Source organism: Ambystoma mexicanum, chromosome 12, assembly GCF_040938575.1.
Source record: "Ambystoma mexicanum isolate Mex_15411 chromosome 12, UKY_AmexF1_1, whole genome shotgun sequence".
Taxonomy (NCBI): domain Eukaryota; kingdom Metazoa; phylum Chordata; class Amphibia; order Caudata; family Ambystomatidae; genus Ambystoma; species Ambystoma mexicanum.
Window position 1 is genome coordinate 695,119,041 of NC_090936.1, and position 12,690 is coordinate 695,131,730.

General features: G+C 46.4%; 1 protein-coding gene across 3 annotated transcripts in view; it reads right to left on the minus strand.

Moving 5' to 3' along the window:
- CELSR1 (cadherin EGF LAG seven-pass G-type receptor 1) overlaps positions 1-12,690 on the minus strand; it is a 526,468-nt gene that overhangs the window by 464,275 nt on the left and 49,503 nt on the right. The window lies entirely within an intron of this gene.

Genomic DNA, 12,690 nt, shown 5'->3' on the forward strand with positions numbered 1-12,690 from the left:
GTTATTTGCTTGAAAAGTACTTTTTTCTGCAATTAGGTCTTCCCAAAGTGCTGAAAAGAATGGAAAAAATAGAGGAGTAGAGAGTAGGAGACAATAACAATTGTTTATAGTGAATATTTCGAATTACATAATTTCGAATGCCAAAATGTCGAAAAAATGTTACCGAAAAAAAAAATTCGAATGTTTTTTTTTATTTTATGTTTGAAATGGGGGGGTTCCCCCAACCCCCTTTTTTAACCCTATTTTTTACTCACAAAACAACCAAAAAACATGTAAATTAAAAAAATATATATTCGAGAAAAAAAATTTCTGTCAAATGTTTGACATTTTTGTCATTCGAAATTTTTTTTTCGACATATTATCTAGATACCTATAACACTGGTTTCAATTATAGTGTTTAACATCGATGTCAGGCCATCTCATAGTGCATGAGGGTGAGCAAAGATGGAGTCAGGGCAAGTATGGGCTGAGCAGGGGACAGCGCGCAAGGGAGGAGGAACATATACAAAATCCAATTTTTGGATCCAAAAAGGCCACATGTTTTCACAGCAAAACACAATCCCACAAATGTGACCCAAAAAACGAATGTATAAGCATATCAACACTTCAAAAACACTCTACAAAATCCAAATTAGCATGAATTCTCTGTCACGCTGCTGAAAGTGGCCCAATCCTCCCCAAGTGGGGGCTGCATGACGGTGAGGCGCCACACGGACTCCCCGCCATGTCCATTTGGGGGCAGTACCAGGAGGCCCAAGACCCGTACTATAGTGACTGCCACTGATCCTGCCCCCCCTGGCCCCTAAAACCCCTACTGACGAAGCATGGGGGTGAGGCCCTGCCCACCTTACTCTTCCACCCCTGCCGCCCCCGACAGCCCAACTCACACGCCCTTCTTACCGCCGGGGAGGCTGTTTCTTTAATGTTAATGTTAATGTTAAAGGATATTTGTACCGTGCACTATCACCACCGGAGTGGTCCCCTGGCGCTCTGGCGGCTCTGAAACAGTGAGGTGGGGGGGTGAGTTAGTGGGAATGAGCTGGACAAGTGCAAGAAAGCAGTGATGTGCTGTTGGCAGCCTCAGCCCGGTGGGTCCGTTGGCTAAGCTTGGGGTATTTCACGGTCGGCAGTCATTGTGTGCTCTTGTGCAAGTCTATGTCTGGTTTGTTTTGTTGTTGCAGTGCAGTGAAGTTTGTGCGGTTTGCTGCGTTTAAGGCTTGTGGTTGTGTTTGGTTAGAGTTTGTGAGATGTATGCGGAGGGATGAAATTGTTAGTGGATTGGCTAGTTGGCATCATTCACTATTCCATCCAAGTGTGGCGCATGCCAACATTCACAATTCCATCCAGGTGTGACGCAAGCAAACATGCACAGTTTTATCTAAATGTGACGAAAGGGCACTGCAGCCTGGACGCCCCAATGAACTCCAGCGAGTGGCCAGTTCCATATTAAAAATAACAGGGTGACACTAAACACACACTTAGCTGAAGGTTGGTTTCAGTAATTAGGCCCCACTGTGAATAAAGCCTAAGTCTGCTACCCCGGCAAGCATTGGCGACTTCATGCAACCTTTAGGTCTGTGGCCCTCCCAAGACGTTAATGAGCTCCTCCCTTAATAGTTTTAATACCACTCTTCTGGGAATAGTTTTAATGGTATACACGCATTTCACCACAGTATTTTTCATCGCGTGTTTTTTCATCGCCGTTATTATTTCGAAAAAAAACGTGTTTTTTTTTGGGGGTGGGTTAAAAAATGTAATATATGGTTGTGGGTGTTAGGGAATAAAACATTTTTTTAAAAAGGGGGACTTGGGGGGGTAACCCCCCCAAAAACCCCCCCCAAAAAAACCATGAGTTTTTTGAGAAAAAAAACGGCGATGAAAAAACCTGCAATGAAAAATACCGCGGCGAAATAACATAGAACCGTTTTGATACCACTTCTTTCTAGCCTCCTTCGCTCGGCTGTAGGCCAATATTAACAGTATGGTGAACCCAGATAACGGGAGAATAGCTCAGTTTGATGGGAAACATGCTGTTTGCAAGGCATTGCTCTTGGTCAACACTATCCCTGGGCCACCATAGGGAGTAAACAATTTAGAATTAGTGAGGTGTGCATCTCTGGTTGAAAGAATGTCTGTGTGAAGAGGGAGTGGGGGAGTCATTTATTATTTTCCGCGTTTTGTTTAGCGCTGCAAGCACAACTAAACCTCCTCTGAGAGCTAGGAAGTGTGGTGGGAAGGGAGCGACCAGAGTGCACATCTTTGAAAACAAGACTTGACCACGGCATTCCTGAAGGTCCCGGGCCATGTGGTTGAGATAAGTGCTGGGACAGTGGGGGTGCAGTGTAGGCTGCAGAGTCTGGACCAGAAGTGAGCTTTTATTTTAGAGTTTCAGTTGGTTTATGCATGACGCGTTGGGACCTGGCCAGTCAATCGGGCATCATGAGCTGAACTGCTGCTGAGAGAGAGTTGAGTGTCTATTAACAATGTGAGATGAACGCCACAGCAATCAGGAAAACGACGAACAAAAAAATAGGAAGCGTCTGTTCCCAATGTAAAAAAAAGGAACCCATACCACACAAGGGGGAGGGGCTCGTTTTTCGGTACCTAGACTGCCTTCATTTTTTGTTTCGTTGTAAAGTTGTGAACATTCCCTCACGCCTCTTTAGTTTGGTCAAAGATCACATTCACAAATGTGGCGCAGCACCCTGGTTGCCATAGCGACAGGCAGTCCTCTGAAAGGCCTAGTCCCTTTCTGCCAGCCCCACTGTTTATGAGTAACTAGGGGGACAATAGATCCCACTGAACACGTGTTCAAATTACCACAGGCCAGACACATTCGGTAATCCGAGACACACACTGGCAACAGCATAAAATATGGGCTCACAATGCGACACAGAGGGAAAGCGGCCTAAAAAAAGATTGTACTATCTATCTACACAATATGAAAGGTAGGTCAAAGTAAAAATGCACTGCCCATGCTTGTGGTCTGCCCCATGCGAGGGACGCTTTTTTTTTGTGGAAATTAAATAGCCATTCCTCATGACAATCTGCACAGAATGCAGCCCTCAGAAGAATTGTTCTTCGAGCATATTCACCCAGAGTAAAGGCCCAAGCAGAATCCCTAGATACAAGCTCTAGCGAAAAATAAATAAATACATGCGCCCTGATACCCGTGGGTCTGGAGCGCATTATAAATGATTAAACAAACAAACATGCAGATTCTCGTAAGAGAAGAGACACATGCGAAACATGCAAATAAAAAAGGATGCGAATTGGAATGCCATATGCAGACGACCAACATGGTGTACTCACATAACACTTACTAATAGCACTGCAGAGCAGTCATATACACGGATTTCGCTGGTCGTGTTTAAACAGTTCACAGAAACCTTATTGCAGTGCTGCAGAGCTGCTTCTGAAATATTTGACATGTTCTTTAATGTCAGGCTTTCTGAAAAGAGTTCTATGAAACAGCATGTGTACACGTAGGTTTACCACCTAGTGCTAATCTATTGCTGGGAGTGCTTTCTGCCCAGGGGCTAGGAGCTTCTAAGTGCTGGCCTAGACTCTAGGGATGAGGTGAGATCTAGAGTTGACACTGTGTCAGTGGTCGGGACCAGCTAGGGTATGGGTGTGTGAGGAATTCGACCATCTGCATGGTGGGTGTGTGCTCGCCTGGGTTTTTTTAAATAAAAAAAAGAATGGAATGATGGTAGTTGAACCTCAAGGAAAATGCGTGGGGCTAATCTGCACACATTTTCTTATGCTCACCGTATGACATACACATAAACCTGTGTACTCTGGTTGGAAACATCCTAGAGGCACCGTTCCCCTGTCACATTTAGTTGGAATATGACAGCCAAGAGTACATCAAGGCATCTCAGAAGGGGAAGGCAAAACCTTCCTCCTGCCATGGTCAGCCTAATTAACTATCAAAGTCTCCGTGGATACAACCTGTCCTTTTGTGTAAGCACTGCACATGGTGGTAGCAATACACATAATGTACATACTAATAGAGTATACTTCAAACGGGCCACCATGGGGCCTGGCTGCAGAGTTCAACAAAAGACAGGAAACACCAACAACCTTTGATATGCAGTGTGTCAACCTGAAGCCAGCTCCCACCTATCAGTATCAAGGCCATTCATGTCTGGGACTATGTGTTTACAGTAGGCAACACCCGGAGGGGGACTACATTCAGAAGGTACAAGTATGTGGATTGATGGAGACAGAAAGTCTGTTCTCGCCGCAGCTTCAAGGGGGACCTGCAGCTTCAATCAGGAACCACAGAGAGCTCAATTAACGAGAGAGACCCTTTGATCCACAACAGACAGGAAGATGGGTGGGACTTAGTATTACATGTTTTCACCCCTTTATCTTTTCTGTTGCAAAGCACTCTGGTTATGACCTCATGCATACAGGAGATTGTTGGTGGGGACCCAGGAAATGTTAATTACCATTCACTGCAGCCCATTTGGCTTTAAAAGAGATTTGAGCGCCTCTTTTGGGCAATTCATCTGAAGACTTTGCAAAAGGGTAACAAGAAGAACTCATTTGGACCTTGGCTGAAGGTACAGTCTGCCTTACAGCTTCTGCCAGTGAAGGAGGCCCAGGATTTTCCAAGAGGTAAGCAAGATCCCACCCCTAAACATCTCACAGGGAACAGGGGGAGATACTGAATCCAGAGAACCCTCCATCTGCTCCAGAACCGGTACCCAGCCAGCACACAGCATGCCCTGATGGGCTCTGCAAGCAAGCTTGCTAGGTGGTAAGTGCGAGAGAGTCTCTGAACCAAACCAAGGACAAGGTCGTTGCCTGCAACACTTGCCTCAGCTTTGAGCCGTCTGTCTTAAAGGACGACACAAACCAAGGGAAAAAGCTAGGAGGAGTGCATAGACAAGCATCAACCATCATCCGCCTAAAAGGACATTTTCAAGCCAGTCAAGACCCTTGAGCTGCAACCGACTGCACCGCTGATTGTTGTCATGCCGCAGTTGCTAACGTCATGCAAGATGCCTCAATCAGTGCTTCAGGCCCGCCAACCAGCACTGAGACAATAATTCCTGATCCTGTGTCGCTGTGTAGGCCAGCCTGCAGCTGTGCGTCCAACCTCACTCGCCGAGCTGCCTGCTGCCTGATACTCGGAGCTGTCTCTAGTCTTGAACTCTATAAGAACAAGGTACATTGTGGTTCTGTCCCCCTGGTCCTTATCCAAAGGCCTCTAGTGACATTGAATGACCCACTGCTCCCTTTGTGTTGAAACCAAGTATTCTTGAACTATTGCGATTAATTACTTTACCAATTCCCCGCCTGTCAGTATTGAGAGTGCATCCCTATTCCTTCTTGAAACTGTCTATCTTCTGAATTCCTTTACAGGGTGGGTTTGTATTTTGTAGTGTACTAGAACTGTCCTTTGTGATAATAATAAAGTAGATATTTTTATCATTGGGTAATAATTGTCTTTTCGCTGTGTTGTAACTAACCAACTATCCACGACCTTGTGCAGATAAGCCTGCCATTCGGTCCACGTTACCAAAATTAGACAAGGAGGTTTATTATTTGCATGTGCGTCCAATCTGTTTGGATCCCTTCTGGTGTACTAGAGGTGTGGTACTGATTGATGGTTTAGAAACTGATATTCATCCCTTGCAAAGAGCTTTTCATTTTAATAGGGCGCCTTCACCACGCCAGCTCGGAAGAGCCCTTGAAAGACTGCCCCAAGCTGGCATGGCAGGGTCTTAATGTGGCTCCCAGGATGACCGCCCGGGTCACCCTTGCCTCAAGCTAGGTCTGCATGAGGTTTCATTAATAGCCTTGATCTTCCTGCTCCCTCCCCCAATATCCTGATTGCGTCCTCATCCTTGCGTTACTTCCCTGCCATCTTCCCATCAAACCTAATCCATAGGCTGTCAATATGTTAATATGAACAACCATGATAGTTAAGTGCAAGCCTCCCCATCCATATTCCACTTCGCAGGCAAGGATCCTCTCCTTTCCCGTATGACACTGGTAACACCCAAGCTTAACTCAATGGCTACAGGCCCAATGAACTCTTGCCATGCTAGCCTACTTACCTTTCCGATCACCAGTACTTTCCAATCCTATCCCACCTTACGAGCGAGGTCCCAATCCTTTCCCACTTGACACTACCTGTTGCTCATTGGCCCTAAAGCCCAAGAAAGGGCCATCAAGGGTAGAGTTGGTCATAGAGATAAATAGTCCACATAACCGAGTTTGCACCAATGCTTCACATCGAGAAAATGCAGTCAGGGTCATTTTTGCTGCTTGCATTATAAGGAATGGAACAAAGAGTTTTTGGTCAAAAACATACCATAGAGTGGTTTCCAGTAGATCCAAAATGGAGCAAAGCTTTTTGTGTGTATTTTCTCTTGCATCATATGGAAGCAAATTTGGTTTGCTAAAAATGTTGATAAGAGTTATATTATATACAACTTTGGATCAGGTAAAGAAAAGTGAGAAAAGTGATTTTCTTTTACATTTACCTTATAAGAAAAAAGTAAACATTGCTTAATGTTCAAAAGGAAAAGATGAACTTTGTTTGAGTTAAAATATTTATTTTATTTATTTGCATTTTTAAAGTGCCTACACAGCCCGGGGGCATCGAGGCGCTGTTAAAGGAATATGCCTCTTAGTTGCTTATTTATAATGCGATTAATACCCAGAGGTTTCTTTTTTATGTTTTATTTATTTATTTATAATATATACAATATATACAACACCTCATCAACAAGCAATATTACAGAAACAGAATGGACAACAACAAAAATTAAAAGAAGTCATTAAACACGTTCCAGATCTTCTCATATGAAGACAATTTACATTTCAATTTGTAAATCAATTTTTCTGTCCTTGACAGGCTATGCATTTCCTGGATCCACTCCTCGAAGGAAGGAGGAACCCGCCCTTTCCATCCACAGAGAATCTGCCTCTTGGCCACAATGAATGCGCGAAAAATCCATTTCTTGTGGGCGGAGCTGACATCAACCAACCCAGAATCATCGCCCAGGACTACCGTCCCAAAATCAAGGACAGGCCCTCCTCCAGCAATCCTGACACACACATCACAGACCTCACTCCAAAAATCTTTGACCCGGGGATTGAACCTGTGTTGCTTCGTGTTGTTGTGTTTCCAAGGTGAGCATGTTGCCGCTGAGCTATCCTCCCGGGACAAACATATGTTCTCCCTATTTCTTATTATGTTAGCAGTAAACTGCAAAAAGATTAATTTTATATGAACTGGAGCCAAACAGGTTTGGTCCATTACATACTGCAAAATTAGTAAGAGTGGGGCAATAAAGGTGCCCATTTTTTCCACTACTGTGAAGTTTTATGAAATCTAGCCCTAAGCATCATCAGGGTCTCATGCGCTGTGTGGGTTCAAGGTGACCCGTGCGTGTGTGCGTATGGGTGGGTCCTCTTGGCTTGAATTGCCACCTAGAACAGAAGCTCTGTCTCGGCTCAAGCACCATCTAGGCCCGGTGTCCACTTATTCAGTTCTGAAGTACTACATTAGAAAACAGAAGCTACCTACATTCAAGCCTACTGAAATATGTTGGCTCAAGATTTGCAGGCTTTGTGGAAGTTGATGGGTTAAACAGCAAGTAGGTGGCGCTCAAGGAATGCTTCCAAAAAGGGAAGAGTGGGGTAGGACACAGGCAGCATAGTGAACACAAAGGCTTGATGTGAATGCGGAGTGGGTGGATCATAGAGGCAAGTAAGGGCTCACCTCTGACATGGGGCCAGCCTGCAATTCACAAGTTCGAGCCCTGGGAGGGCAGACTCAACGATTCCCCCTTCCGAGGTCGATAAATGAAGTGCCAGTACATTGCAGAATAATCACACTTATCACTACAGCTCTGAGACGTGGGGGGAATCGGGCACGAAGCACTACAAAAACATACCAATGTTATATGTTAAAAGAGTTGTGTTCATACGGTGTCCTGTGTTTGGAATGCACGGAGAGTTGGTGAGATGTGTGCTCGAGTATCGCGAGAGTGACACTGGAGAAGGCCCACTGTACAGTGCGTGTCCATTATTGCCTCGCTTGCTCGTTCCCATGTCCTGTGTCTCCGTCTTTATTAGAGACAAACTTTTAGACAGCACTAAAGTCTTGCATGCTCCCTGCCTCTCCTACCGCCACTCACCCGACAGGTAGGGTGTTCCAGACGTCCCGGTTTTGCCGGGACTGTCCCGGTATTTGGTGCTCTGTCCCCCTTTCTCATGATTATGTTCCCATTGGAAACTGCAGTGGTCCCGGTTTTTTGTAGTAGGTCCTAATAGCTGGCAGGCAGGAATGCACAGTCTCCCACAGAAGAAATGCTGCATTTTACAAGTTAAGATAGTGTTAGCTTGTGATAAATTAATTATAATGTGTGTGTCTTTGAACAGTAACACTTCGACCCGCCTCTCCTCCAAACGCAACTGAAGTGAAGTGCCTTGACAGCTACTTTCAAGAGTAAGTCCTACTTTTATGTTGGTTGCCCTGTCCCGGTATTTTACTTTTTAAATCTGGTCACCCTACCGACAGGCAGTCCCTTCAGTTTAGATATGTTCATTACATTGGGAGGCGGACGAGTATTTGAAGTCATCACATACACTTGCCAGTCTGAAGAGCCGCGCAGCCTGCTGTGAAGGCGGCCACCCGCAGCATTATCTAACCTTTGGCGGGTCGCTGCGGCCACAGGATGCCCGCATAGGGCAGGGAAGAGGCTCACAAGCTGTGCTTTTCAAGTCTGCCCTGAGCCGCACATTCAAGGCTAGCATCACATGGTAGCACTCTCACTAAAGCCCTTTCCATGGATTCGGACGGGGGGCGGGGATTAGTCCCAAGCTGTGATCCAGACCCTTTTAACACCATGGAAATGGCAACCTAATTCCCATTGAGTCACTTCTTGTCAAAAGTAATTAAAATGCGCATTGATACACAAACAGTCCTCCAGAGCGCGATTGTTTTTCCGAGAGAGCGCATCTGCATGAGGACAATGAATTGGGATCCCGCGAGTAAAGGGTGCCCTGCTCCCACAAAGGTGCGCCTTGCAGCTAGCCATTCAGGAAGAGGGCCTGTGTGAAGATCTCAGATCACCATGGCAACCGCGTCCTACGGCCAGCGCTCTCGCGGGCCCCGGCAACCCAGGCTTGAGAAAGGGCACGTTTCAGGCTTCTGCCAAACGGAGGTTGAAAGCCTTATTGACAAGGGTAAAATCTATGAGGATGCCGTTTTGTCAATGCACAGGGTGCTGTGTGTAAAATAGAAAGTGGGGAGCCAGTTTCAGACTAAATTCCGAGGAAATAGAATCCATTTACCCCAAGCGCGGGAGGGTGAAAGTTAAAGAAAAAATGGTTTGGGCAGTTAAGAAAATGACGACAGTCTCTATTCCGAAATTATTCAAAGTTATAATATGAGCTTTGGTTTCTAATGAATGAAAATTCTAAGAAATGAGACAGGCGAAAACATTTGACCAGGGAAAGAAAAGCACCAACATTTTCTTCAAACAAAACTTTCTTTGATGCCTGCCAATTTAATGGCAATGCGAATATGTTTACCCGTGAGTGTGTGTTGGCAAGTGTTGAAAAATGGCTAGAAAATTCACAGAAACAATAGTGGGGCATTACCCCTTCGTCCGTCTTAGAGCTGGGTGAGCCGGGGACCTCTTGGCAGGGGCCGAGTCAGGGGCGCTGGCCTGGCTCTTAGAGCCAAAGTCGAGCTGAGCCAGTGAAATGGGTGTGCGAAACAGGGGGGGAGACGGGTCTTTGTCACGGGCTGGGGGGCAAAGAAAAGAGGCTGGCATGTAAAAAAGGGAATGATAAGGTGCTGTGGGTAAGAAAAGTGGTAATAGGGGGCTGAGTAAACGGGTTGAGGGAGGCTATGGGCTGTAAAAAGGATTTGAGGTAGGGTGTGGGCGAGAAAAGGGGTTTATAGTGATAATACCAAATTGTAAAATCTCGAAAAAAAAAATCTCGAAAAAAAAGGCCAAAAAAAAAAAATATCGAATTTTTTTTTATGACGTTTTTTTTTCGAAATGGGGGGTTCCCCCCCAAACCCCCTTTTTTTCTATTTTTTTATTTTATTTTAACCCTTTTTTTTACTTACCTGACCCCAAAAACACATATAAATAAATAAATAAATAAATAAATAAATAAATAAATAATTCGATATTTTTTTTTCCAAGATTTTTTTTCGAGATTTTTGTCATTCGGTATTATTTTTTCTGCCTTTTGACTGACCACCGAGAAAAGGGGCGTGAGGGGCATAGGGGCTCAGTAACGGGGCTGAGGCAGTGAAAAGGGGTGCTAAGAGGCTATGGATGAGAAGATAAGAAGGGGGTGAGAAAATGGGTGTGAGGGGGTTAGGAGCTGAGTAGAGGGGCTAAGGGGGGCTGGGAAAGGAGTCTGAGGGGCTAGGAGGTGAGAAAAGGGAGAGAGAAGAGAGGTGTGAGGGGGCTGAGTAAAGGTGTTCAGCAGGCCTGGGAAACAGGAAAGGAATACGAGGGGTTGGGGCAAGAAAAGGGGTGTGAGAGTGATAGGGGCTGAGTAGACGGGTTAAGGGGGGCTGGGAAATGGGTGTGAGGTCTAGGCAGTGAGAAAAGGGGGAGAGAAAAGGTGTTAGGGGTATGGGGAGAAAATAGGTCTGGGGGCTGAGTAAAGGGGTTGAGATGGTCTGGGGGCCAAGAAAAGAGATATGAGGGGTTTGGGGGCAAGAAAAGGGGTGCGAGAGGGGTTAGTGGGTGAGAAAAGAGGTGTGAGGTACTGGGGGCAGAGTAAAGGAGTTGAGGGGTCTGGGGCCAGGAAAGGTGATATGAGGAGGTTGGGTGTGAGGGGGCTGGAGGGTGAGAAAAGGGCCGTGAGAGGACTGGGGGCTGAGTAAAAGGGTTCAGCAAGTCTGGGGGGCAGAAAAAGGAATACAAGAGGTTGGGGGTGAGAAAAGAGGTTTGAGGGGGTTAGGGAGTGAGAGAAGGGAGAGTGCGAGGGAGCTAGGGAAAGAGTAAAGTGGTTGAGGGGGTCTGGGGCCAGGAAAGGGGATATGAATGGGGCTGGGGTGGGAAAAGGGGCATGTGAGGGGGCTAATGGGTGAATATAGGTGTGTGAGGGGGCTAGGGGGTGAGTAAAAAAATATAGGGGGCCAGGGCCAAGAAAAGCGGTGTGAGAGGGCTACAGTAGAGAAAAGGGAAGTAAGCAGGCGGGCAGAGAAAAGGCATGATTTGGAGTTTGGGGGGGTCTGGGTGGTGGCGTAAGGAAAGGAGCTGGGGAAAGGGAAAGGAGCATGATGGAGCGGGGGAGTGGAACTTACCTTTAAATTTGCTGCTGCACGAAGGGAGCATGCTCGCCTGACTTCCTGTCCTGTCCCAGCCAATCATTGAGTGACTGAGGTAGGATAGGAGGTCGGCCGGCCTGGGATAGGTAGTCAGGTAAGCATGCTCCTGTTGTGCTATCAGCAGTTCAGGAGCGTGTTTTTTTATTTTTTTGACTGGGCAGCCAGCTTGAATGACTTGTGTCTGGCCCTTGCTATTGGCAGGCCTGACCCGAGATAAGCGCCAGACCAAAGTCCAAGTTTTGACCTGAGCCCCTCCGGGCTCGCCCAGCTCTAGGCAATCTTCCTTGTCCCAGTCCATACTCCATGAGGTGAGTCCTCAACCCAGAGATAGGCTTTCCACAAGCACCCCCCAAAGTTTGCTTTTCCCATATGTTTGTTAACTCCTCCCCTAAAACGGCTATAAAAGCACCTGAGAGTCACCAAGACCTCCTGTACGATTACCAGGTGGTTTAAAATCACAATGGTGATCGGGATGGAATTTGAGGAGTGTGACGAGGAAGACTTGGACTCAGAGTAATGAAGATTATGGGTAAGCAAGCGGGTCGTTAACGTAACTTCCTCTTCAACACTTACTACGTCATATATACAAACATGATCAACAATGGACTGAAACCTGGAAATACAGAATTGTATGGTGAATAAACACTAGCAGGGCAGTCCAAACTGCAAATGTCTGTCCTCACTCCCGACACCAAAATGGCCTCTAGGCTTTTCACTTGCTTGCACAGTGCTCTTGCCCCTGTGCATCAGTTCCACGAGTTCCTGAATTCACACCTTTTTCGTTTTAACCCCCGATATGCTGGTGGACTCACTACCCTTTCGAGGAAAAGCAATGCTTCCAAGCTATTGTTCCTCCAAAGCCTACACTTTAATGATTAATGACGTGAGAACTATGGTGAAACGTACCAGCTACAATGCTGCACATAAAACACTACACCTTTCACAAAAAGTGCACGCAAAACAAAGCTATATTGTGCAGACTAGGATCTTTGGGTGCCTACACTTTCGTCACTCGTTTGTAGGCGCTAGATGGGAAAACTGGAGGCTGATGTGCTACGAGGGATGGGCTATGATTTCTTCCCAATAAACTCCTCCCTCAACAATTAAAACAGTGGCCTACTGAACACTTCCAGATGCACCGAATTCACGTCAGGCTGAGCGAGCCCCTCTGACGTAGGGCCGGGAATCATGGACCCCTGGTAGAAGGAAGAAGCGACGTGCCTAGGTGCATACAGGCCTGTCAGCGATGGAACAAAACAGGTGCTGGAAACCACAGAGCGAAGGAGGAAGCGGCGGGCGCGAGTGGCGGTCCTCGCACAGCTCAGGCCGGCGCGTGGGAACCTGTGGCACCCCGGAAA